Below are 22,173 nucleotides of genomic sequence, written 5' to 3' on the forward strand. Positions count from 1 at the left end.
GACACCCGGGCTGGGCGTGCTCTGCGCTGTGACCCGGCAGACGTCCTCCCAGCACCGCCTGCTCTGATGCACCACAGCTCCCAGCGTGCCCTACTTAGCTGGGAGTTGTGTTGGACAACAGCTGGCACCTGGAGCATTGCCGCTGCCCTCCTCCTGCCCGCAGCAGTGTGCCGGTGACAGCTGGCGCAGTGGGTAGGACGCATGGCAGTGATTAGAACTTTTCCCACTTTCTTGCCCCGTCCATAAATGTGACATGTGGTGTTAGTCCGTTATGGAGGCTGATGAGTGGACATTGCCGTATGTCTCCAGGACAGCACGGTCTCACATGTCTCATTCTGCCAAATCTATCTCTGCAATGGGCATCACCTACGCGACACAGGCACTGAAAGGGTTATCCCTAAAGCATTAATTTCTCCTTTGGGCTGGGGCATTGATAGCTGTCATTTAGGGGGATAACTTCCTGATTACTGAGGGTCTGCCTTTTGGGACCACCAGAGATCAGATATCTGACCCATGCTCTGTAGTTTTGCCTCCAGTGGAGGTGTACGCCTCGGCTCCACTCATTGTCTATGGCCCAGTGCTCAAAGGGAATCTGACAGCAGGTTTCTGCTGCCCCATCTGAGAGCAGCATAATGTAGGGGCAGAGACCCTGATTCCAGAGATGTCACTTACTGGGCTGCTTGCTGTAGTCTAAGGCCATGTTCACACTTTGCGGTTTTTACCGCGGAACCGCGGCGATTTTGATGCTGCGGGTCCGCAGCAGTTTCCATAGCGTTTCCATTTACATGTAAACCCTATGGAAACCGCAAACCGCAGTGCACATGCTGCGGGAAAAACCGCGCAGAAACACAGCGGTTTACAATCCGCAGCTTGTCACTTCTTTGTGCAGAATCGCTGCGATTCTGCACCCATAGGAATGCATTGAACCGCTTACTTCCCGCATGGGGCTGTGCCCACGTTGCGGGAAGTAAGCGGCTAATGTGCGGGTGGTACCCGGGGTGGAGGAGAGGAGACTCTCCTCCAGGCCCTGGAAACCATATTTGGGGTAAAAAAAAAAGAATAAAAATAAAAAATCATGATATACTCACCTCTCAGCGCTGCACGTGGCCGGCCGGTCAGAGTTGCTGTGCGAACAGGACCTGCGGTGACGTCGCGGTCACATGACCGTGATGACGCCGCGGTCACATGACCGTGACGTCACAAAGGGTCCTTCTCGCTCAGCATCTTTGGAACCGGAGCGCCGGGTGCAGCGCCGAGGAGATCCGGACATCAAGAGGGTGAGTATAACCAATTTTTATTATTTTTAACATTACTATTGATGCTGCATATGCAGCATCAATAGTATAGGCGGAAACCCGCAGCGGAAACCGCAAAACAAACCGCGATAAATCTGCAGGGATAACCGCAGCGGTTTTGCCCTGCAGATTTATCAAATCCGCTGTGGGAGAACCCGCAGAGGGACGCCGCAAAGTGTGAACATGGCCTTAGTCTTTATAAAATCACTGATGTCTCTTCTGCATATTTAGAAGTGCTGAGCACAGTATAACCCGTCCCCACCACTGATTGGCAGCTTTCTGTGTACACTGTGCATAGACAGGAAGCTGCCAATCTGCTTTGTGGGCGGGGTTATCCCCAGCTCATGAATATGGAGGAGCAATGGCAGCAGGTTTACTGGTCCTCTAATATTCTCCTGCTAAGTGATTTTATCAAAACTGCAGCAAGCAGCCCGTTGATACATCACTAGAATCGGTGTCTCTGCCCCTACATCCTACTGCTCTCAGAATAGGTGGCAAAACCTTGGTGACAGATTACCTTTTAATATTTTGCACTCCGTGTTAACACTTTTTTGTATTCCTTGTCTGTAACTTGATATCGAGTAACCAATGTTGTCCTGTATTTGAGACCTGATTATAGCCAGAGTGAGCCACAGTGGCCAGACTGGGCTACCTGTCAGTGAAGCTTGGGGTTAAAAACAGAATAGGCATCACTCATCCGATGAGGCCCATGTTGCTCTAGTACATAGTTACATAGTTATTAAGGTTGAAGGAAGACTTTAAGTCCATCTAGTTCAACCCATAGCCTAACCTAACATGCCCTAACATGTACCTCTGAACTCTGTGGTTATGTACTGGATGCCGCGGTGGGACCACGGTGGCTTGGGATTGGCTGCCGCGGTGGGACCACGGTGGCTTGGGATTGGCTGCCGCGGTGGGACCACGGTGGCTTGGGATTGGCTGCCGCGGTGGGACCACGGTGGCTTGGGATTGGCTGCCGCGGTGGGACCACGGTGGCTTGGGATTGGCTGCCGCGGTGGGACCACGGTGGCCTGGGATTGGCTGCCGCGGTGGGACCACGGTGGCCTGGGATTGGCTGCCGCGGTAGGATATTATTGAAAACGATAAGTCGGTATAGTAATCTAACACTTTATTCACAAAAACTAATACCTAAAAATATTTCTTTATTGAAAACTACTAAACTTTTTAGACAAATAACCACAAACCCACAACTGAGAAAAATGACAATGACTCCTAATATACCCTATCACTCCCTAATATACCCTTCCTGACAGCGGAGGTTGGCACCCTAACTTGTTCGCAAATTGGCGCCCCCACTCACCGGCGGCTCACCCTAGATCCACTCTATTGAACCCTAAATAAAAGATTGCTATGTAGTCCATAAAATGAGATAAACCGGTTCAACCATAAGCGTGCCGCACAGAAGAAGAGGATGAAGGGTGATCAAGGAGAAGAATACTAACTATATTTACAGAAGCAGATCCAATTTATCTTGCCTCTTACACACGGAGCCAATAATACCGTAAGTATAAATACATGACTAATAAATGAAAATCCAGATAAGTGGCTAGTAGCTAGGGTGAAAATGTTGATAAGAACTTGGGGAGGCCTAATCTAGCTAGCCCTTACAACACCCTAGTGTCACTGCCCCTGCCTGACAGCGGAGGTTGGCACCCTACAAATCCACGCCAATGGCGCCCCCGCTCCCGTCGGCTGACCCTTGGTCACCCTACACATTTACCCTATCACCTCCTAATATAACAGGGGTGGTGGGAAAACCACGTGTGTGTGGAAAAATAAGAGGGGGGGGGGGAGAAAAAAAAAAAAGTGCAAAGGACAGCGTGACAGATAAAAAATAGAATAGGCCCAAGAAGGAATAGTCAATAGGGGTATCTTGCATTACATCGGTAGTTACATGATGTATACATGTGTCAGACCAATAATGGATTGCAAAAAAAAACAAAAAAAAAAGCGCAACCCTTTTAAAGTCAAACCTAGGGATGATACCCTGGCAGACAAAACCTAAGTCGGTTCGTATAGACAGCGCTAGTTTGATATTATTACACAGTAACTCAATAGGTGTATGAATACTCTTGAAAACTGCGTACCGTTATCTGGGGTCAGAGAGTCATACACAGGTGCCTCAAAAAGACAATAATAATAGCTTTTAAGCCTAAGGGTACCGTCACACAGTCACACTTTGATCGCTACGACCGTACGATCCGTGACGTTCCAGCGATATCCATACGATATCGCTGTGTCTGACACGCAGCAGCGATCAGGGATCCTGCTGAGAATCGTACGTCGTAGCAGATCGTATGGAACTTTCTTTCGTCGCTTGATCACCCGCTGACATCGCTGGATCGTTGTGTGTGACAGCGATCCAGCGATGTGTTCGCTTGTAACCAGGGTAAACATCGGGTAACTAAGCGCAGGGCCGCGCTTAGTAACCCGATGTTTACCGTGGTTACCAGCGTAAAAGTAAAAAAAAACAAACAGTACATACTTACATTCCGGTGTCTGTCCTCCGGCGTCTCAGCTTCTCTGCACTGTGTGCGCCGGCCAGCCAGAAAGCGAGCACAGCGGTGACGTCTGACGTCACCGCTGTGCTTTCCGGCTCTGCTGCTTACACAGTGGAGAGAAGCAGAATGCCGGGGGACAGACACCGGAATGTAAGTATGTACTGTTTGTTTTTTTTTACGTTTACGCTGGTAACCAGGGTAAACATCGGGTTACTAAGCGCGGCCCTGCGCTTAGTTACCCGATGTTTACCCTGGTTACCCGGGGACTTCGGCATCGCTCCAGCGCCGTGATTGCAACGTGTGACCGCAGTCTACGACGCTGGAGCGATACTCATACGATCGCTGCGACGTCACGATCGTGCCGTCGTAGCGATTAAAATGGTACTGTGTGACGGTACCCTTAGTGGGTTTGGATAGACCACCCTAGTTTGGTATTATTGCACAATCTCTCAACAGGTGTATGAATCCTTTGAAAAACTGCGTACTGTTATCTGGGGTCAGAGAGTCATACACAGGTACCTAAAAAAAAAAATTAATGATATTTTTTAGGCCTGATTTTTAACCATTAGAGGTCCGTCACATTCAACATCCATAAGATGAAAGTAACCAGCAATCCCCACACAGATTCAGTAAACTAATGTCTCCAAAGGCAATGATGCTAGCTATTGAGTCTAAGAGTTAAAGATTATTTTTCCACACGTGGTTTTCCCACCACCCCTGTTATCTTAGGAGGTGATAGGGTAAATGTGTAGGGTGACCAAGGGTCAGCCGACGGGAGCGGGGGCGCCATTGGCGTGGATTTGTAGGGTGCCAACCTCCGCTGTCAGGCAGGGGCAGTGACACTAGGGTGTTGTAAGGGCTAGCTAGATTAGGCCTCCCCAAGTTCTTATCAACATTTTCACCCTAGCTACTAGCCACTTATCTGGATTTTCATTTATTAGTCATGTATTTATACTTACGGTATTATTGGCTCCGTGTGTAAGAGGCAAGATAAATTGGATCTGCTTCCGTAAATATAGTTAGTATTCTTCTCCTTGATCACCCTTCATCCTCTTCTTCTGTGCGGCACGCTTATGGTTGAACCGGTTTATCTCATTTTATGGACTACATAGCAATCTTTTATTTAGGGTTCAATAGAGTGGATCTAGGGTGAGCCGCCGGTGAGTGGGGGCGCCAATTTGCGAACAAGTTAGGGTGCCAACCTCCGCTGTCAGGAAGGGTATATTAGGGAGTGATAGGGTATATTAGGAGTCATTGTCATTTTTCTCAGTTGTGGGTTTGTGGTGATTTGTCTAAAAAGTTTAGTAGTTTTCAATAAAGAAATATTTTTAGGTATTAGTTTTTGTGAATAAACTGCCGCGGTAGGACCACGGTGGCTTGGGATTGGCTGCCGCGGTAGGACCACGGTGGCCTGGGATTGGCTGCCGCGGTAGGACCACGGTGGCCTGGGATTGGCTGCCGCGGTAGGACCACGGTGGCCTGGGATTGGCTGCCGCGGTAGGACCACGGTGGCCTGGGATTGGCTGCCGCGGTAGGACCACGGTGGCCTGGGATTGGCTGCCGCGGTAGGACCACGGTGGCCTGGGATTGGCTGCCGCGGTAGGACCACGGTGGCCTGGGATTGGCTGCCGCGGTAGGACCACGGTGGCCTGGGATTGGCTGCCGCGGTAGGACCACGGTGGCCTGGGATTGGCTGCCGCGGTAGGACCACGGTGGCCTGGGATTGGCTGCCGCGGTAGGACCACGGTGGCCTGGGATTGGCTGCCGCGGTAGGACCACGGTGGCCTGGGATTGGCTGCCGCGGTAGGACCACGGTGGCCTGGGATTGGCTGCCGCGGTAGGACCACGGTGGCCTGGGATTGGCTGCCGCGGTAGGACCACGGTGGCCTGGGATTGGCTGCCGCGGTAGGACCACGGTGGCCTGGGATTGGCTGCCATTGCTGCAGCCTGCCAGCAAGGACTGATGGGGAGGAGAGAGCCTGCAGTGGAGTGTCCGGGGCTTCCCTGGGTTAGCAATGCTTATTTTGTCATTTCAAGTTTCACCTGCTTTTTTGCGGGGCCATCATTTTCTGCTCTTGAAGTTAGTCAGTGGTATAAGGAACTTCTCAGACAGCTGTAGAAACCTGATTGAATCTTGCTTATTTCCAAAAAGGAAACCATGGGCCCAATTGATAGTTTTCTTTTTTCTGTCTTTGATATTCAATGAAGTTTCTTGCATCAAATTCTTAAAATTAGCACATGCAGTTTATGAATATTGCGCAACATTTTAAAAATGCTCTATTTAAATATTTTTATGTCTCTTTATAGCAAAAATTCACTGAAATGTTGCAGAATTAGTGCAAACGTTCCAGGTGATCAGAAAGTAACATGAGTAAATTTGCACAAAAACATTGCATCTTTTTCAGAAGTCTCAATTGATGACACAACCGAGCGGTGGCATGACTGCACAATGACTCCGGCTCATTCACACTTTCATATTATGAACCGTCTTTTTTTGTGTATATGGTGTTTATTTTCTTCTGTACTCGGCTTTTTCCAGGAGATCGCATCAGATAAACTTCTCTACTGTTTTAGATACCTTGAATTTCTAAATGCAGGTTACCTGTTTCCATCATTCACATGTGAGTATTTGGTCCAGTTTTTACTATCTCCATTCATAGAAATGGAAAAAAGTCAGGTGTTCTTTTAATAAAAGAAGTATTGGAATTCAGAGAAAAAACAAATTAACAGGATATAAAAGTGAATCACAGTGGTGTGTGTTGTGCATCCATACTTCCCCTATTATGTGCAAGTGTGAATAATCACTTGGGTTCGATTCATCCTATATGCCCGCACCCCCCAGTTTAAGACGCCTTCCTTTCTTTTGTCTTTTATTTGCTGATTTTGGCGCCAAATTCATCAAAATAGTGTGTGCGATTCAAGAATTTGCCACAAAGTCAAAAATGTGTTTTCTTCCTGTTTTGAGATGTTTTTGCAACTGTTGTCTCCAAAAGTTAGAAACATTGCTCAGAAACACACCAAGTGCGCCTGGAACAAAATGTTATCACATTTTACGCTTATAAAAAGTCGCAATCAAAGAATCGAGCTGAAAGACCTGGAATTTCTAAACTCTGCCCACAAATTATGGGCCTGAGTCCTTGGCCTCTTCCACCCCCTTACTTTCCACCGTTTTCTGAACTGTATTGGGGTACAGAGCCAGGTTGGTGATCAGCTCGCTGTGCAGGTAACATGGATGTTACTTTACAGATTAGATTTACATTGTTGTCTTTGTGCGGTGGTAGAGAACATCATACATGCATCATGCTACAGCTCTCTTGTATCTCGCGTTGTTTGGTTGTGGGCCAGACCTAACTTCAGGTGTGCAGACAGCCATTGCTGATCGGTTACTTGCTCAGTCAATAGAAAACCATGGAAGTTGCCTTCATCTCACATATTTGTTCCATGTTTGCACTAGAATGAACAATAAAGTATCTCTTAACGTAGTATACCAGCTGGCAGTAATGGCTTGTAACATATTCTATAATGCCCACAGAGAGGGCAGAGATAGGGTAACACAAAGCCATGTCATCACCAATCTGCAGAAAGCACAGTGTCACCACTACTATGTCTATAAAGCCTTGGGCAGCCTATGGAGACTCTACATCCAGACCCTCTGTGTTTCTACTGATATTGGCTTAGCCCACCATTAGCGATCGTTTGCTGGAACCATTACTTTCATATCTGCCAGGGACCCGTAGCAAGAGAGCCCTCCTACTTTCTGGGTATCTGTGCCCAGATGTCATCTGCTTTAAATCTGCAGATGTTATCCACCAAACTGTGAGTGAAAGTTTGTGTGGCAGTGACTTCGTGGCACCTTTGTTTCCTTATATGTATGGAATATTGGGAGAATATGGACACATGGAGCAATTTTTTTCTTCAGTGCATGTATTTCTGTATAAAACTCCATTAAGACTTTTGCACTGTTTGCTTTTTCTAGCCTGGGCTTCAGATCGAGTTAACTGAGAATCTTGACCGTTATTTTAGAACTGGTATCTTCCATCTTCTGAGCTCCAAACCACCCAGGTCAGTGCAACTTTCATGTGGTCAGCAACCGGCTATAAATCAGCTGAAACAGAAGAAGGAAGATACATTATAAACTTTAACTGACAGAACCCCTGCTAACTGGAGCTGAAGCCAGCAACACCGCCTATAAAGGGCAAATAGTGCAAAAGTCTTAATTACGGATGAGTGGATTGGGGGTTCGGGTTCTGGTGCCCGACCTAAACTTTATTCCAAAGTTCAGTTCTGGTACTAGAACCGTCCCCAATCTCTCTCTCCTGAACGTTGCAATGGACTTTTAACCCCTTCATGACCCAGCCTATTTTGGCCTTAATGACCTTGCCGTTTTTTGCAATTCTGACCAGTGTCCCTTTATGAGGTAATAACTCCGGAACGCTTCAACGGATCCTAGCGATTCTGAGATTGTTTTTTCGTGACATATTGGGCTTCATGTTAGTGGTAAATTTAGGTCGATAATTTCTGAGTTTATTTGTGAAAAAAATGGAAATTTGGCAAAAAATTTGAAAATTTCGCAATTTTCACATTTTGAATTTTTATTCTGTTAAACCAGAGAGTTATGTGACACAAAATAGTTAATAAATAACGTTTCCCACATGTCTACTTTACATCAGCACAATTTTGGAAACAATTTTTTTTTTGCTAGGAAGTTATAAGGGTTAAAATTTGACCAGTGATTTCTCATTTTTACAACAAAATTTACAAAACCATTTTTTTTAGGGACCACCTCACATTTGAAGTCATTTTGAGGGTTCTATATGGCTGAAAATACCCAAAAGTGACACCATTCTAAAAACTGCACCCCTCAAGGTGCTCAAAACCACATTCAAGAAGTTTATTAACCCTTCAGGTGTTTCACACAGCAGAAGCAACATGGAAGTAAAAAATGAACATTTAACTTTTTAGTCACAAAAATGATCTTTTAGCAACAATTTTTTTATTTTCCCAGCGGTAAAAGGAGAAACTGGACCACAGACGTTGTTGTCCAATTTGTCCTGAGTACGCTGATACCTCATATGTGGGGGTAAACCACTGTTTGGGCGCACGGCAGGGCTCGGAAGGGAAGGAGCGCCATTTGACTTTTTGAATGAAAAATTATCTCCATCGTTAGCGGACACCATGTCGCGTTTGGAAAGCCCCTGTGTGCCTAAACATTGGAGCTCCTCCACAAGTGACCCCATTTTGGAAACTAGACCCCCCAAGGAACTCATCTAGAGGCATAGTGAGCACTTTAAACCCCCAGGTGCTTCACAAATTGATCCGCAAAAATGAAAAAGTACTTTTTTTTCACACAAAATTTCTTTTAGCCTCAATTCTTTCATTTTCATATAGGCAACAGGATAAAATGGATCCTAAAATTTGTTGGGCAATTTCTCCTGAGTATGCCGATACCTCATATGTGGGGGTAAACCACTGTTTGGGTGCACGGCAAGGCTCGGAAGGGGAGGCGTGCCATTTGACTTTTTGAATGGAAAATTAGCTCCAATCGTTAGCGGACACCATGTCGCGTTTGGAGAGCCCCTGTGTGCCTAAACATTGGAGCTCCCCTACAAGTGACCCCATTTTGGAAACTAGACCCCCAAGGAACTTATCTAGATGTGTGGTGAGCACTTTGAACCCCCAAGTGCTTCACAGAAGTTTATAACGCAGAGCCGTGAAAATAATAAACGTGTTTCCTTTCCTCAAAAATATTTTTTTAGCCCAGAATTTTTTATTTTTGCAAGAGTAACAGGAGAAATTGGACCACAAAAGTTGTTGTCCAGTTTCTCCTGAGTACGCTGATACCCCATATGTGGGGGTAAACCACTGTTTGGGCACATGCCGGGGCTCGGAAGGGAAGTAGTGACGTTTTGGAATGCAGACTTTGATGGAATGGTCTGCGGGCATCATGTTACGTTTGCAGAGCCCCTGATATGCCTAAACAGTAGAAACCCCCCATAAGTGACCCCATTTTGGAAACTAGACGCCCCAAGGAACTAATCTAGATGTGTGGTGAGCACTTTCAATCCCCAAGTGCTTCACAGAAGTTTACAACGCAGAGCCGTGAAAATAAAAAATCATTTTTCTTTCCTCAAAAAAGATGTTTTAGCAAGCAATTTTTTATTTTCACAAGGGTAACAGGAGAATTTGGACCCCAATATTTGTTGCCCAGTTTGTTCTGAGTATGCTGATACCCCATATGTGGGGGTAAACCACTGTTTGGGCACACGTCAGGGCTCGGAAGGGAAGTAGTGACATTTGAAATGCAGACTTTGATGGAATGGTCTGCGGGCGTCACATTGCATTTGCAGAGCCCCTGATGTGCCTAAACAGTAGAAACACCCCACAAGTGACCCCATTTTGGAAACTAGACCCCCAAGGAACTAATCTAGATGTGTGGTGAGCAAGGTTATTTTCACAAGGGTAACAGGAGAAATTGGACCCCAACAGTTGTTGCCCAGTTTGTCCTGAGTACGCTGGTACCCCAAATGTGGGGGTAAACCACTGTTTGGGCGCACGTCGGGGCTTGGAAGGGCGGGAGCACCATTTGACTTTTTGAACGCAAGATTGGCTGGAATAAATGGTGGCGCCATGTTGCGTTTGGAGACCCCTGATGTGCCTAAACAGTGGAAACCCCTCAATTCTAACTTCAACACTAACCCCAACACACCCCTAATCCTAATCCCAACTGTAGCCATAACCCTAATCACAACCCTAACCGCAACACACCCGTAACCCTAATTCCAACCCTAATCCTAACCCTAATCCCAACCGTAACCCTAATCCCAACCCTAACCACAACTGTAACCCCAACACACCCCTAACCCTATCCGTAACCCTAACCACAAGCCTAATCTTAACCCTATTTCAAACCCTAGCCCTAATTCCAACCCTAACTCTAATTCCAACCCTAACCCTAAGGCTATGTGCCCACGTTGCGGATTCGTGTGAGATTTTTCCGCACGATTTTTGAAAAATCTGCAGGTAAAAGGCACTGCGTTTTACCTGCGGATTTACAGCAGATTTCCAGTGTTTTTTTGTGCGGATTTCACCTGCGGATTCCTATTGAGGAACAGGTGTAAAACGCTGCGGAATCCGCACGAAGAATTGACATGCTGCGGAAAATACAACGCAGCGTTTCTGCACGGAATTTTCCGCACCATGGGCACAGCGGATTTGGTTTTCCTTAGGTGTACATGGTACTGTAAACCTGATAGAAAACTGCTTCGAATTCGCAGCGGCCAATCCGCTGCGGAGCCGCGGCCAATCCGCTGCGGATCCGCGGCCAATCCGCTGCGGATCCGCGGCCGATCCGCGGCCGATCCGCCGCGGATCCGCCGCCGATCCGCGGCCGATCCGCTGCGGATCCGCTGCCGATCCGCTGCGGATCCGCGGCCGATCCGGTCTGTGTGCACATGCCATAACCCTACCCCTAACCCTACCCGTAACCCTAACCCTACCCCTAACCCTACCCCTAGTTCTAACCCTAACCCTAGTGGAAAAAGAAAAAAAAAATTTTCTTTATTTTATTATTGTCCCTATGGGGGTGATAAAGGGGGGGGGTTATTTATTATTTTTTTTATTTTGATCGCTGTGATAGAACCTACCACAGCGATCAAAATGTACTTGTAAGGAATCTGCCGACTGGCAGATTCGGCGGGCGCACTGAGCATGCGCCCGCCATTTTCCAAGATGGCGGCGCCCAGCGAGGAGACGGCCGGACACCGGGAGGATCGGTAAGTATGAAGGGGTGGTGGGGGGGTGGATCGGAGCACAGGGGGGGTGATCGGAGCACAGGGGGGGGGGAATCTGAGCAAGGAGGGAGCGGACAGGAGGACGGGGGAGCCGGCAGGCGGACGGAGGGGACCGGACCCCATAACGGAGGACTGGGGGGCGATCGGTGGGTGTGGGGGGGGGCACTTGAGTATTTCCAGCCATGGCCGATGATATTGCAGCATCGGCCATGGCTGGATTGTAATATTTCACCAGTTTTTTAGGTGAAATATTACAAATCGCTCTGATTGGCAGTTTCACTTTCAACAGCCAATCAGAGCGATCGTAGCCACGGGGGGGTGAAGCCACCCCCCCTGGGCTGAAGCACCACTCCCCCTGTCTCTGCAGATCGGGTATAATCGGAGTTAACCCTTTCACCCGATCTGCAGGGACGCGATCATTCCATGACGCATACGCTGCGTCATAGGTCGCATTGGCACCGACTTTCATGACGCAGCGTATGCGTCAAAGGTCGTGAAGGGGTTAATTCGGGTTTGCGTATGTCTAGTCCTAATGGGCCCCAGTGATTCACTTTCCTGAGACAATGTGCTTACTGACAGTTTCTTAATTAAATCCGTGTCTGCAAGGGTATGTGTCCACGTTCAGGTTTACTTCAGGCTTTGGTCAGGATTTTATGCAGGTAAAATCCGTACCAAAAATGTACCTGTGGTCACTGGCAGGTCACCTGCGGTGTTCCTGCGTGTTTTGCTCATTGTAGCAACATGCTGCGTTCTGAAAAAACGCAACGCATGTGCGTTTTTGCGGGAAAAACGCATGCGTTTTTTAATGCACAGTGGAGATGGGATTTCATTAAATCCCCTCCACTATGCTGTTAACATCTGGACGCTGCGTTTCCTGAACGTGGACACATACCCTAAAGGTCTGTGGAATTAATCGTATTAGGTAAGAAAGTAAAATAAGCTCATTCTGCAGCAAGCAATGGATAGTGCAACACAGAAGCTATGAAATGAAAGCGGTGCATAATTGTAATGAAACCCAACTGTAAAAATGTGTTTTGTTTTTTATTTTACTAAAGCAGCATAAACATACCTTTTAATCTACTGTTCCCATATAGTGTTTGAAACATAAGATGCTTTAGGGAAAAAATGGTTGTTTTTTTTTTCCCATGTGTAAAACAGTTGGCATCTTCCAAGCAGAAGCCACTAGAAGAATGGTCGGGTCACTTTTTTTTAGCGGCTTTTGAAGGCTGAATTGGTTAAAATTACCACCAAAGACGGGACATGCACACACAAAGTTGTTCTTATGCTGCAGTGCATGTGTTCATGCTTTTTAACATTTATTCAGCGCTTTTTCAGTTGGGCACGGGCATAAAATGCCATGTGCACATACCCTGACACTGGATCAAAGGAGGAAATTGTGAACTAGACAGTCCGATATTGTGCTGAATATTGTAGACTTATCCATAGTGCAGCAGCTCATAAAGACTGCTATTCCTTTCGGAAAGTAGTGCAATGGATGATCCCACAAACAGGCGATTATGTGTGTCTAAGGGCTCTTCCCCATATGTGTGAAAAAAAAAAAAAAGTTCTGATATCAGGACAAAAAAACGGACGCGTGTCATGCAAGTACAATCCGATTTACATCCGAATGCAGTGCGATTGCTATCTGATTGCAATGCAATTTTTACACGAGCTTTTACGTAGAGTAATTCTGTCATTTACACATCGTTTTCAAAGGAAATATTCTTCAAAATATATATTACATAGATATGAAAAGCCGGCAATTCTGTAGCATACAGTAAAATCACAGCGTGACAGGTTAGAATAGATATATACATCTACTATATAATTGTCTAAGGGGTACTTCGTCTCTCTGTCCCGGATATTCATTGGTCGCAGCCTCTGTCTGTCATGGAAATCCAAGTCGCTGATTGGTCGTGGCAAAACGCCCACGACCATTGCCACGACCAATCAGCGACGGCCATAGTCTGGCAGCGAAATGGCCTCTGCTTTACTGCCCTGCAGTCAGCGCTGAGCGCTCACACAGGGTTAATGCCAGCGTTAGCAGACCGCGGTGTAACGCACTCCGTTAACGCAGCTATTAACCCTGTGTGACCAACTTTTTACTATTGATGCTGCGTATGCAGCATCAATAGTAAAAAGATCTAATGTTAAAAATAATAATAAAAAAAAAAAAAAAAAAAGGTTATTCTCACCTTCCGACGTCGCGTGCTGTCCTCGGAAGTGCAAGTGGCAGGTTCCAGTTCCAAGGTCATGTGACCGCGACGTCATCACAGGTCATGCGCTCATACCAACCCTGGGACCGGGTGCTGCCGCGTGCACCACACACAGGCGCCAGGACTTCAAGGGGCCTTCGGAAGGTGAGTATATGTTTATTTTTTATTTTAAGTCTTTTTTTTTTTTTTTTTTAACCCCTTCATGACCCAGCCTATTTTGGCCTTAATGACCTTGCCGTTTTTTGCAATTCTGACCAGTGTCCCTTTATGAGATAATAACTCAGGAACGCTTCAACGGATCCTAGCGATTCTGAGATTGTTTTTTCGTGACATATTGGGCTTCATGTTAGTCGTAAATTTAGGTCGATAATTTCTGAGTTTGTGAAAAAAAACGGAAATTTGGCAAAAATTTTGAAAATTTCGCAATTTTCACATTTTGAATTTTTATTCTGTTAAACCAGAGAGTTATGTGACACAAAATAGTTAATAATTAACATTTCCCACATGTTTACTTTACATCAGCACAATTTTGGAAACAAATTTTTTTTTTTTGCTAGGAAGTTATAAGGGTTAAAATTTGACCAGTGATTTCTCATTTTTACAACAAAATTTACAAAACCATTTTTTTTAGGGACCACCTCACATTTGAAGTCATTTTGAGGGTTCTATATGGCTGAAAATACCCCAAAGTGACACCATTCTAAAAACTGCACCCCTCAAGGTGCTCAAAACCACATTCTAGAAGTTTATTAACCCTTCAGGTGTTTCACAGCAGCAGAAGCAACATGGAAGTAAAAAATGAACATTTAACTTTTTAGTCACAAAAATGATCTTTTAGCGAAAATCTTTTTATTTTCCCAAGGGTAAAAGGAGAAACTGGACAATGAACGTTGTTGTCCAATTTGTCCTGAGTATGCTGATACCTCATATGTGGGGGTAAACCACTGTTTGGGCGCACGGCAGGGCTCGGAAGGGAAGGAGCGCCATTTGACTTTTTCAATGAAAAATTGGCTCCAATCTTTAGCGGACACCATGTCGTGTTTGGAGAGCCCCGTGTGCCTAAACATTGGAGCTCCCCCACAAGTGACCCCATTTTGGAAACTAGACCCCCCAAGGAACTTATCTAGAAGCATAGTAAGCACCTTAAACTCTCAGGTGCTTCACAAATTGATCCGTAAAAATGAAAAAGTACTTTTTTTTTCACACAAAATTTCTTTTAGCCTCAATTTTTTCATTTTCACATGGGCAACAGGATAAAATGGATCCTAAACTTTGTTGGGCAATTTCTCCTGAGTACGCCGATACCTCATATGTGGGGGTAAACCACTGTTTGGGTGCACGGCAAGGCTCGGAAGGGGAGGCGTGCCATTTGACTTTTTGAATGGAAAATTAGCTCCAATCGTTAGCGGACACCATGTCGCGTTTGGAGAGCCCCTGTGTGCCTAAACATTGGAGCTCCCCTACAAGTGACCCCATTTTGGAATCTAGACCCCCCCCCCCCCCAAGGAACTTATCTAGATGCATAGTGAGCACTTATAACCCCCAGGTGCTTCACAGAAGTTTATAACGCAGAGCCGTCAAAATAAAAAATAATTTTTCTTTCCTCAAAAATGATTTTTAGCCCAGAATTTTTTATTTTCCCAAGGGTAATAGGAGAAATTTGACCCCAAATATTGTTGTCCAGTTTCTCCTGAGTACGCTGATACCCCATATGTGGGGGTAAACTACTGTTTAAGCACATGCTTGGGCTCGGAAGGGAAGTAGTGACGTTTTGGAATGCAGACTTTGATGGAATGGTCTGCGGGCATCATGTTGCATTTGCAGAGCCCCTGATATGCCTAAACAGTAGAAACCCCCCACAAGTGACCCCATTTTGGAAACTAGACCCCCCCCCAAGGAACTTATCTAGATGTGTGGTGAGCACGTTCAACCCCCAAGAGCTTCACAGAAGTTTACAACGCAGAGCCGTGAAAATAAAAAATCATTTTTCTTTCCTCAAAAAAGATGTTTTAGCAAGTAATTTTTTATTTTTCCAAGGGTAACAGGAGAAATTGGACCCCAACAGTTGTTGCCCAGTTTGTCCTGAGTACGCTGGTACCCCAAATGTGGGGGTACACCACTGTTTGGGCGCACGTCGGGGCTTGGAAGGGAGGGAGCACCATTTGACTTTTTGAACGCAAGATTGGCTGGAATCAATGGTGGCGCCATGTTGCATTTGGAGACCCCTGATGTGCCTAAACAGTGGAAACCCCTCAATTCTGACTTCAACACTAACCCCAACACACCCCTAATCCTAATCCCAACTGTAGCCATAACCCTAATCACAACCCTAACCCCAACACACCCCTAACCACAACCCTAACCCCAACACACCCGTAACCCTAATTCCAACCCTAACCCTAATCCCAACCCTAACTCTAATCCCAACCCTAACCACAACTGTAACCCCAACACACCCCTAACCCTATCCATAACCCTAACCACAAGCCTAATCTTAACCCTATTTCCAACCCTAGCCCTAATTCCAACCCTAACTCTAATTCCAACCCTAACCCTAAGGCTATGTGCCCACGTTGCGGATTCGTGTGAGATTTTTCCGCACGATTTTTGAAAAATCTGCAGGTAAAAGGCACTGCGTTTTACCTGCGGATTTACAGCAGATTTCCAGTGTGTTTTTGTGCGGATTTCACCTGCGGATTCCTATTGAGGAACAGGTGTAAAACGCTGCGGAATCCTCACAAAGAATTGACATGCTGCAGAAAATACAACGCAGCGTTTCTGCACGGAATTTTCCGCACCATGGGCACAGTGGATTTGGTTTTCCATAGGTGTACATGGTACTGTAAACCTGATGGAAAACTGCTACGAATTCGCAGCGGCCAATCCGCTGCGGATCCGCGGCCAATCCGCTGCGGATCCGCGGCCAATCCGCTGCGGATCCACGGCCAAATCCGCACTGTGTGCACATGCCATAACCCTAACCCTACCCCTAGTTCTAACCCTAGTTCTAACCCTAACCCTAGTGGAAAAAGAAAAAAAATATATTTTCTTAATTTCATTATTGTCCCTACCTATGGGGGTGACAAAGGGGGGGGGGGGTTTATTTATTTTTTTATTTTGATCGCTGTGATAGAACCTACCACAGCGATCAAAATGTACTTTGTAATGAATCTGCCGGCCGGCAGATTCGGCGGGCGCACTGCGCATGCGCCCGCCATTTTGGAAGATGGCGGCGCCCAGGGAGAAGACGGACCGACTTCGGGAGGCTCGGTAAGTATGAGGGGGTGGTGGATCCGAGCACAGGGGGGGGGGGATCGGAGGACGGGGGAGCGGACAGGAGCACGGGGGAGCAGACAGGGGGACGGAGGGGGATACCGGACAGAACAGAGGACTGGGGAGGCAATCGGGGGCGGTGGGGGGGGGGGGGCAGAACATGATTTCCAGCCATGGCAGATGCTATTGCAGCATCGGCCATGGCTGGATTGCAATATTTCACCATTTTCGTAGGTGAAATATTGCAAATTGCTCTGATTGGCTGTTGCACTTTCAACAGCCAATCAGAGCGATCGTAGCCACGTGGGGGAAAACCACCCCCCCCCCCTGGGCTGAAGTACAACTCCCCCTCTCCCTGCAGATCGTGTGAAATAGGAGTTAACCCTTTCACCCGATCTGCAGGGACGCGATCATTCCATGATGCCACATAGGCGTCGTGGGTCGGATTGGCACCGACTTTCATGACGCCTACGTGGCGTCAAAGGTCGGGAAGGGGTTAACCATGCATATAGTGCCCACATTGCTATATCCTACGTGGGCCTACGTAGCTGTGCAATACACTACGTGGCTGTGCAATATACTACGTGGCTCTGTGCAATATACTCCGTGGGCTGTGCAATATACTCTTTGGGCTATGCAGTATACTCTTTGGGCTATGCAGTATACTCTTTGGGCTATGCAGTATACTCTTTGGGCTATGCAATATACTCTTTGGGCTATGCAATATACTCTTTGGGCTATGCAATATACTCTTTGGGCTGTGCAATATACTACGTGGGCTGTGCAATATACTACGTGGCGTCTATAAGACACCCCCAATACTAACCCCATAATCATATTGTATAAAAAACACAGACCCGGAATAAAGTCCATTAATTGAAAGGATGACACAGATTCCTTTTAATAAATCTTATTTAAGCCATACTCACCGCAACGCCCATTCCACAATGCCATTGTTTTCTGCAAAAGAGTTAAAATAGCAAAGAACAATATTCCTCACATTCCCGTAGAGATGCTGCTAATACAATTGTCCCATGACGGGTCCAGCTATGCTACAGCTAGATGGCAGGCTGCACGGTTGTATGATGCGACCATACAGTCTGTCATCCAGCAAAGACACCTAGTGGCGTGTGCTCTGGGTCCTCCTGTGAACTCCTAATCCCTGTCTAAGGGCACTGCGAGCGTAAATTCTCCTGCTCGCAGTGCCATCAGACAGGTCCTGGGAGTTCACAGCCAGTGAACTCACTTCACCTTTCTGACGGCAGCGCGAGCGCCGTGGGAATTTTTTTTTTTTTTTTTTTTTTTTTACTGATGCATGGTCCACAAAAAAAAAGCATGGACGTGAACAGTTCCCATAGGTTATGATGAGTACTTGTTCTATAAAAAAAAAAACCCAAAACTACTGTGTGGAAAACAGGATGTTTGAATGAGGCCTTACTGCAGGGGTTCATCTACGTAGCAGATGAGTTGCATCAATAAGATATGCGGTGTTAGACCTTCAGGGTTGTCTGTCCTAATATTTGATTGATGTATGTAGACTGGCACTAACACTGACTGAAAAGTAGGAGCAATACAGCACAAAATAATAAAAATAGCTCATGAAAGGGAATAGCATAGTTAGAAAGTATGTGCAAACATATGGTATACTAGTGTATCATAGAAAATGCCATTATGAGTACAGGACTAAATCGCGACCAAACGTCAGGATCATATGTAAACCACGTGACCCGACGTCGGGCACCGCATGAAGATCCGGATGGCTGGCGGGGATAGCGAGGACAGGGCGCGTGTGCGTGCTGGCCTGCTGCAATAAGTGAGATATGCAGAAAATTGCGTGCATCGGATACTGACAAAGATCTTCGGGCAGGAACTAAATTTACTCAGGACATATCGTATTATTTATTACTACAGCGCCATTTATTCCATTGCGCTTTACATGCGAGGAGGGGTATACATAATAAAAACAAGTACAATAATCTTGAACAATACAAGTCACAACTGGTATAGGAGGAGAGAGGACCCTGCCCGCGATGGCTCACAATCTGCAAGGGATGGGTGAGGGTAGAGCTGGTCGTGCAGTGGTTTGGTCGATCGGTGCGGTAGAGAGTTCCAGAGTAGGGGTGATGCGCGAGAGAAATCTTGTATGCGATTGTGGGAAGAGGAGATGAGGGCGGAGTAGAGAAGGAGATCTTGTGAGGATCGGAGGTTGCGTGCAGGAAAGTACCGGGAGACGAGGTCACATATGTATGGAGGAGACAGGTTGTGGGTGGCTTTGTATGTCATGGTTAGGCTTTTGTACTGGAGTCTCTGGGTAATGGGGAGCCAGTGAAGGGATTGACAGAGGGGAGAGGCTGGGGAATAGTGCGGGGACAGGTGGATTAGTCGGGCAGCTGAGTTTAGAATAGATTGGAGGGGTGCAAGAGTGTTAGAGGGGAGGCCAGAGAGCAGGAGATTACAGTAGTCGAGGCGGGAGATGATGAGGGCATAGACTAGGGTTTTTGAAGATTCTTGGTTTAGGAATGTACGCATCCGTGAAATATTTTTGCGTTGAAGGCGGCAGAAGTGGAAAGGGCTTGGATATGCGGTTTTAAGGAGAGATCGGTGTCAAGGATTACCCCGAGGCAGCGAGCTTGTGGGACTGGGGAGAGTGGGCAGCCGTTAAGGGTATGTGCACACGTTGCCAATCCGCAGCATTTTTTGAGGTGCAGAAATGCTGCAGATCCGCAATTGATTTACAGTACAATGTAAATCAATGAGAAAAAAAAAATGCTGTGCACACTTTGTGGAAATCTGCTGCGGAAACGCGGTTTAAAAGAAGTAGCATGTCACTTGTTTTTTTGTACCCATTCCATTATAGAAAACCGCAGGGGTAAAAAACGCAGCAAATCTGCAAGAAAAACGCACAAAAAACTCGACAAATCCGCAGGTGCGTTTTCTGCCAGGAAAGGCAGAATCCGCACCAGAAATTCCTAAGCCTAATCCGCAACGTGTGCACATAGCCTAACTGTGATGGATAGGTTTGTTGGGGGGGTCGCGTGAGATGGGGGAATGACGATGAATTCTGTTTTGTCCATGTTAAGTTTTAGAAATCTAGGGGAGAAGGATAAAATACATACATTGAGGGATTCTGGTTAGTAGGGTGGTGATATCTGGTCCAGAGATGTAGATCTGTGTGTCGTCAGCATAGAGATGATACTAAAAACCGTGAGATTCGTAGACAGTATACGAAAAGTATAAAGAAAATCATTAGTACAATGCTTGAGTATGAAAGTGGGCTATACCCCGGATATAGAAGTCAACATTATATTACAATACATCAGTGGTACAACTGTCATTACATCATATAGAAGAGCAGGAAATTGAATCACATATGAGAACCAAATTATGAAATTGTCCATAATGATTAGACATATTCAGAACAAACAAAGCAAAATATAGTGTCCATTCAAATAGGTACACAAACGTGGCTACATGGGGAAATTTCCATGAATAAACCTATAATATGTACAAAAATGAAAGTGCCATCGGCAACAATTTCATGGACCGATGATATAGTCATATGTGGTCCAAGGTAACATCAGGTTGCACACAGGAGTACATAACACTCCCACGAGAAGTCTGATGCGGACAATATACTAACAAATTTGTAAGTAGAACACCAGGGTTAAAATACAGGACAAAACACAAACCGTAGATAAAAACACAAGTATATGAGATGGCATATGCGTATGACACAGCAGGCCAGTGATCAGAGGAACGGGCAAAACTGAGGCTCTCACTCAGACCCTGCAAATGTAACGTAATGTTTGCAGGTTACAAATCCACCTCGATTCAAGTTGGGCAAGGTGTTGGGACACTCTACCTTCACCGATACTGATGTCAAGCGCATCAATGCCCCTGACTCTCAGGAGATTACTATTGCAGTGATGGCATAATTTTAAGTGGCGTGGTATTGTTTTAAGCGTGGATGTGTCCGTGTGGTCTGCTGCCGCTTCTGTGCCAAGTAATTGTTCCCTCACACAAACTTTGAGTTGGTGTGAGATGAGACCAATGTAGATTAAGGTGCATGTGGCATAGTATGTGTTTTTAGATGTACAGGGAATACTTTTTTTTATTTTGTAACTCTTTGACCCACTGGAGTCCATGAGAGTCACAGTACTCAGTACTTACAACATGTCACACAGCTTCCACACCTATTGCCAAAATTATCTAAGAAAGTGGTCCTGGGTACGCCCACATAGTGGCTATGGACTACATGGTCACGCAGATTTTTGGCACGTCTAATAGTGACGGCCGGTTTGTCTGGTATTAATTTTGCAATAGTAGGATCTATTTTAAGAATGGGCCATGATTTTTACAAAGCCGCTCTCGTATGTGGGAGTGGAAATTCGTAATGAATCTTGCTTGTTCATTTGCTTTATTGGCATTACTGTTTTTATAGAGCAAGGTATTACGGGAAGAGTATTGTGCTCTAGTATAAGGTTTTTTTTTTGACCATTTGGCGGCTAATAAAATAGTATTTTGTTCTTCAGCCGTTTCTTAAAGTGTGTGGAACATATCTTGCGGAGGCGGAGAAACTGGCCAATAGAGAGCGATTGTATCACATGTCCAGGGTGCGAGGAGGAGGAAGCATGCAGCAGCATGTTGGCAGATGTCGGCTTTCTATAGATGTGTGTATCTCGCCATCCTGATCTCTCCTCAATGTGACATCCAGGAACTCAATCCTGTTGTCATCACATGTGAAGGTCAGATGGATGTTGAGATCATTGTTATTCAAGCCAGTCTTAAATTCAGATAGATTTCTATACTGTCAAATCATGGTAATGGCTGTCATTTGTTGCAGTCACAGCATTTTTTACCTCTGTAGATGACAATATGTGGTAATTCAGACTACTAGCTGCTTTTGTGTTGACCCTTTTGGAATACTACAACCCCCCAGCATAGTTGCTTGAACTTCCATGGGTTGTACGCCTGATGGCTTGTTCTCATTAACTGGTCAAGTCTGTTCTTTATACTTGTAGAAATAAAACCTTTTTCCTCTTGACCTTTTACAGAGCTGCTCTATAGCGCTAACTCT

General features: G+C 46.0%; 1 protein-coding gene across 2 annotated transcripts in view; it reads left to right on the forward strand.

Moving 5' to 3' along the window:
- Nucleotides 1-22,173, forward strand: part of QSER1 (glutamine and serine rich 1) — a 187,358-nt gene that overhangs the window by 545 nt on the left and 164,640 nt on the right. The window lies entirely within an intron of this gene.

The sequence above is a fragment of the Ranitomeya variabilis genome, chromosome 2 (genome assembly GCF_051348905.1).
Source record: "Ranitomeya variabilis isolate aRanVar5 chromosome 2, aRanVar5.hap1, whole genome shotgun sequence".
In the NCBI taxonomy this organism is placed as follows: Eukaryota; Metazoa; Chordata; class Amphibia; order Anura; family Dendrobatidae; genus Ranitomeya; species Ranitomeya variabilis.